This window comes from Mus pahari, chromosome 14 (assembly GCF_900095145.1).
Source record: "Mus pahari chromosome 14, PAHARI_EIJ_v1.1, whole genome shotgun sequence".
In the NCBI taxonomy this organism is placed as follows: domain Eukaryota; kingdom Metazoa; phylum Chordata; class Mammalia; order Rodentia; family Muridae; genus Mus; species Mus pahari.
This window is the reverse complement of record NC_034603.1, coordinates 47345128-47351127: the sequence shown is the minus strand read 5'-3', so window position 1 is coordinate 47351127 and position 6000 is coordinate 47345128. Positions and strand designations below refer to the sequence as shown.

General features: G+C 51.6%; 1 protein-coding gene across 1 annotated transcript in view; it reads right to left on the bottom strand.

Annotated features, from left to right (window-relative positions):
- Rab11fip4 (RAB11 family interacting protein 4) overlaps positions 1-6000 on the bottom strand; it is a 107309-nt gene that overhangs the window by 97083 nt on the left and 4226 nt on the right. The gene's annotated exons all lie outside the window — the stretch shown is intronic.

Sequence of the window (6000 nt, the reverse complement as noted above, 5' to 3'; positions counted from 1 at the left end):
ATCCACCCATCCATCCATCCACCCATCCATCCATCATATCCATCCACCCATCCATCCATCCATCCATCCACCCACCCATCCATCCATCCACCCACCCATCTATCCATCCATCCCATCCATCCATCCATCCATCCTTGTGGTGCTGTGGATCACACCCCCCGGTGTCACACAGGCTAGGCAAACACACTGCTACTGAGATACAATCCCAGCCTCAGGGAGTTCTTTGACAGGGGCTGGTGAGGGAGGGGCTGACTCTGTGGCTCAGTTGGTAGAGTGTTACCTAGCATGTAAAAGCCCTGGTGCAGCCCCCAGCATCTAAGTAGAGCCTGTGGCACATCTCAGTGATCCTCACACCTGGGAGGTATAGAAAGGAGTGCTGGAAGCAGAGTCATCCTTGCAGTTTGAGGCCAGCCTGGGGTCACATGAGACCCTATCTCAAACAAAACAATAACAAAAAGCAAGGTGGTGATGGACCAGAATATGGGTCTGTGGTAAAGGCCATGGGTTCTATCCTTAGCACCGTAAATAAATACATTTTTATTTAAAATAAAAATGACAAAATGTTTCAATTCTAAACTAAAACAAAGCAAAAGAAACCTTTGAGCATCAAAGAGAATAGTGACCTGGATTATAGCCTATGGGAAAGGGAGGAATCCATGAGATCACGGTGGGGGGGGGACCCAGAAGATGGGGTGGGGACAGCTCAATATTAGACCAGGTTCTCAGCAATGCATGCACGCACACACAGGCATGCACAGAGACACATACAGTAACAACGACCACGGCAGTAGTTACAAATGAAAATGTAGGTCGGAGGGCCTAGCTCGGTGTTCCTGTGTCTGGCATGCTGAAGCCCTAGGTTAAATCCTGACCGTTGAGAGCAGGAGGAGCGTAGCTGGCAGTGGGCACTTGAGGCCCGGGCTCTGAGACACCCACACCATAGTCCAGCTCAGTCCAGTCCTCTGGCTAGCAGTCCACGGTATAGTGAGCAGGGACAAAGGAGGCCCAATGGGAACAGCCCAGGAGTCCTCTGGGGAGCGCTGCCCTGCGACTCCATCCCGCCAGGGCCCAGGCTCCTCAGGTTACACCAGCACTAAGCCAGGGGAGGGGTCGGGTTAGACAAGAGAACTGTGCTCCAGCTTTGCGAGGCAGCAACAGCAAATAGCTATGCATATGACAGGAGTGGGTCCCAATGTTCTCACCAAACCGAAATGCTGAGAATGCAGGAAGTAGGTTAATTAGCTTGATTGGCTCATTCCACAGTACACGTATGTAGTGAAGCGTCATGCTGTACCCCATCCCCGTTCCCAACTACAAATCACACACACACACACACACACACACACACACACACACACACAAAATGTAAAAATACCCCCTACCCCGCACCTCAGGTGTCTCTCCTGGCCTTCCTGCCCACATTAGGGAGCTAAGCAGAGGAATGCCCTGTTCTTCTGTGGCTCTGTAGCCACCAGTGTGACATGGGGCAGGCACTAGAAAAGGCCTGTGGAAAGATAAATGGACATCTCAGCCATTCAACCACAGCTAGTACACAGAGTTAACTGACACCTGTAGGACCCAGCAGTCGCTGTGGTGAGTGATTTCTTGGAATCAGATGCCTGCAGCCAGTGCCTCTCTCCCCCATCCCCCACCCCCACCCCCGCCCCCGAAGGCAGGGCCATTTGGCCAGAGCTGAGATGCAGGTGGGATAAACAGAACAGGCTGCTATCAGAGAGCAAGCCATGGGAAAGCAGAGGTGCTGAGGAGCCTGAGAACACATTCTCTGGCCTACTTAACAGAGCAGGGTGTGGTTACTGGCAGCTCTTCCACCCTGAGCATCAAATCCTCCAGTCTCTGGGCCTTCACAGAGGCCTACTGTCTTCCCAGAACACTTAGGTTGCTGCTGGGCTCCAAAAGGGCTCACAGATCACAACCCAGTTCCGCGTAGTCCTGCTTCCAACCAGGCCACTCCAGGCTCAGAAAGCCAGATAAGCCTTCTGCCATGGTTTCCCCCATCCCTGGCCTCTGAGAACCTGAGACTCCAGATCTTGCAGGCAGTAAGAAGGCAGCCTTGGAACCAGCAGAACCTTTGTTCACGGGTCCTGCACAAGTCGCTTCAGCCCTTGGAACCTCTGGTTGCTGGAGGATGAATGGAGGAAGACAAAGGCCGGTGACAAATGGTTCTGTCTGTTCCTTATTCTTCCTGTTCAAAGAAACCACCAGTGGAGGCTGGAAGAACTCTGTTCCTTGCACAAGGGAGCCTGCAGTGGAAAGTACCATGTAGAAAGGGACAGTGGCATCTGGGACCGAGGGCCGTTAGAGACACCTCCATAGTCCAGGGCACTCCAGGAAGGGTACGGTAAGCCTATGCTAGCCTTCCAAAAAAAAAACCGCCTTGACTGCTACTTTATGAATCTTTTTTTTTTTTTTTGAGACAGGATTTCTCTGTGTAGCCCTGGCTGTCCTGGAACTCACTTTGTAGACCAGGCTGGCTTCAAACTCAGAAATCCGCCTGCCTCTGCCTCCCAAGTGCTGGGATTAAAGGTGTGCACCACCACTGCCCAGCTCTATGAATCCTTTTTGAAAAGATTATTATACCATTTTAAATTGGGCTGGAGAGATGGCTCAGCAGTTAAGAGCACTGACTGTTCTTCCAGAGGTCCTGAGTTCAATTCCCAGCAACCATATAATGGTTCACAACTATCTGAATAGGATCTGATGCCCTCTTCTGGTGTCTGAAGAGCAATTGTGTGTGTGTGTGTGTGTGTGTGTGTGTAAAATCTTTTTTAAAAAAAATTAAGTCAGGCAGTGGTACTGTATGCCTTTATGCCTTTATTCCCAACAATCAGGAGGCAGAGGCAGGTGGATCTCTCTGAGTTGAAGACCAGCCTAGTCTACAGAGTGAGTTGCAGGACAACCAGGGTTATATCTTGTCTTGAAAAAACAAACAAACAAACAAACAAACAAACAACTCTAAAAATCATCTGGGCTGGAATTAAGAGCATAGCTTGCTCTTCCAGAGGGCCTGGTTCAGTTCCCAGTGCCCACATGGCAGCTCACAACTGGAGTCCAGAAGAGGACGCCAGATCCCCAGGAGCTGGAGTTACAGCTGGCTGTGAGCTGCCGTGTGAGTGCTGGGAACCAAATCCAAGTCTTCTGCAAGAGCAGCCACACGCTGTCTCTTCAGCCACGCAAGCTCCTCTACTTTATAGAGAAGTGGGCAGACCCACCCCTCCTCATAAGCTCCTTTAAGAAGAAGCCAGGCTGCAACTCCTTTCAAGATGACCCCAGACCTTTCCACAGGCAACAGCCTGCAGAACTGAGAAATTATAAAAATAGTTCACGCCAGCTGGGACAGCACGCACTGGGATGTGCTGTCCTTCTAAACACAAGAACCAGACAGTCCTGCCTCATCCCTCTGGTCACCATCTGCCCCTGTTTCGGCCTCAGTCCTCATTCTCCGAGCCCTTCCTGTGACTTTAACTACACACAGCCACTTGGCATCTCGTGACAGTGCGGTCCCACTCCTGAGTCTGTACACGTGGCCATATGCACTGCAGCAGCGAAGACTGCATTAGTGGGTGGGTGAATGGACAGGCAGATGGCTAAAGAGGGGTGGGTGTACTGGACAGTTTTATGTCAACTTCACATAGCTAAAGTCATCTGAGAGGAGGGAACCTCAGCTAAGAAAATGCCTCCGGGCTGGAGCTGGCTCAGCAGTTAGTCGCCCTGGCTGCTCTTCCAGAGGACCTGGGTTCAATTCCCAGCAACCACATGACAGCACACAGTCTGTAGCTCCAGTTTCAGGGAATCTGACACCCTCACGCAGAACACACATGCAGGTAAAACACCAATGCACATAAAAAATAAATAAAGTAAAACAAGTAGTTTTTTTTTAAAGTGAAAGAAAATGCCTCCATAAAATCAAGCTGGACTCAAGCCTGCAGGGAATTTCGGGGCATTTTCTTAATTAGTGATTGATGTGGGAGGGCCCAGCACACTGTGGGTGGTAGTCCTAGGTTCTCGGAGAAAGCAGGCTAAGTAAGTCACTAAGAGCAAGCCAGTAAGCAGTATCCCCCTGCCTCCACTCCTGCCTCCAGGTTCCTGCCCTGCTTGAGTTCATGCCCTGACTTCCTTCAGTGATGAACAGCGATGTGGAAGTGTGAGCCAAATAAACCCCTCCCTCCCCAAGATGCTTCAGTCATGGCGTCTCATCACAGCGATAGAAACCCTAAAGAAACACAGTGAATGAGGAGTAGAGGAAGACATTGCTGACAGCCGGCTCAGTGGACGGATAGATCTGCAAAGTAGAAGCTGGAGGTGACGGGTGAGTGGGTGATGGAAGAGTGACTGGACGAATGGATTCCCAGTGAGTGGACACATGGGTGGATGGGCAGACAGCAGGATGGAAAGCTAGGACACAGCCTCACGTCACGACATCAGAGACTCAGTTTTGCCTTGACGGGATGGCCTGGCTCTGGAAGTGGCGAGTCTCCAATTCTCTGTAGGATTTATTCTAGAAAGACACAGGCACTGAATGGAAGGTCTCATGGAGAAGCCCCATCTCCTACTCCCCAGGCCCCCACCACCTTCAGGTTTAGGTTTTGTCTATAGGAGCCTTGTGGCTGCCTAGTCTGGGTGCTGACTTTAGCCTGGGGCCCTCTTGGGGACAGAGCTCACTACAAGCCACAGGAACTGCCTCTAAAGAACTCTGTCACTCTTCTCTGAGTTGTGTGCCTTAAGCTATGACAGTATGATGTGGGCTGGACTTAGGACAGGAGTCCAAAGAGAAGAGGCCTTCTCACTGCGATGGCGTGGGCTATGGCCGCCTGGGGGTCTGCTGTACAGGTTTGGGGGGATTTGATTTCTTCTGCTACCATGTCCCTGGGGACACAGAGGCTGTAAGTAATGGATTTTAGCAGAGTCCCCAAGGGTGTCAACTTGTAAGCTGCCAGACAGACACTCACACTCCTCCCTCCCTCTCTCCCCTCCCTCCCCTTTTCCTTCCTTCCTTCCCTATCTCCCCCTCCATCGTTGCCCTCCCTCCCCCTCTTCCCTCTTGCTCCTTCTTTCCTTCCCTTGCTCCGTCCCTCTCTCTGACTGTCTCTTTGTTCCTCTTCTCTCTTTCTCCTTTCTTCCTTCCCTCCCTCCCTCCCTCCCCCCCTTGTCTCTGTTTCTGTCTTTGTTTCTTTCCCTACCCCACCCCAACAGGGCCTCTCCACAAAGCCCTGGCTCTTCTGGAACTCACTAGGTAGATCAGGTTGGTCTTGAGCTCACAGAGATCTACCTGCCTCTGCCTGCCAAGTGCTGGGATTAAAGGAATGCGCCACCATGCCTGGCTGTCAGTCTCTTCCAGCCATGGCTCCAGCCCCATTCGGGAGAGCTTAGGCTCACAGCCCTGCTATTTCCCAGCCCTGGCCCTAAGCAGGGACACAAGAAACTGAGGGAAACAGGCTTCACGCTAGAAACATGCTGAGAGTAACGGAACGGGAGACATCCTTCACAATTACTCTGTAGAGTTGGGCGCAGTCACAGGCTTAAACCCCAGCATTCAGGATGTGTAAGCAGGAAAATCAGGAGGAGTTCAAGGTCATGCTTGCTACACGGTGAGTTGGAGGTTAGCCTAGGTTAAGTGAAACCATATGAAAAATAAAGCAAAGCAGAGCAACAATAAAAACCAAAAGGAAGATGACCGCTCTAGGAAAATATGAGGTGTTACAATCTCACTGGCTCAGACCGGGAGTGGGGATGCCTGCAGCATGTTTTCAGGCCGCTGCTCGCTGCACCCCGCCTGGGCTTTGCTCTGCTCAGCTCTCAAGCCCAGATAGCTTTCAAGGTTCCGGGTTTCCTTGTCGTAACAAATCCCCACCCGGTGGGACTGCTTGGGGTAGGAAGGAAAGAACCATTGAAATGCATGCAGCCCAGAGCCACACCCCATATAAAGGCCTGGGGAACACCAGTGCTTCTGCTGAGAGGGTCTCTGCCTGAGTGCCAGGGGCA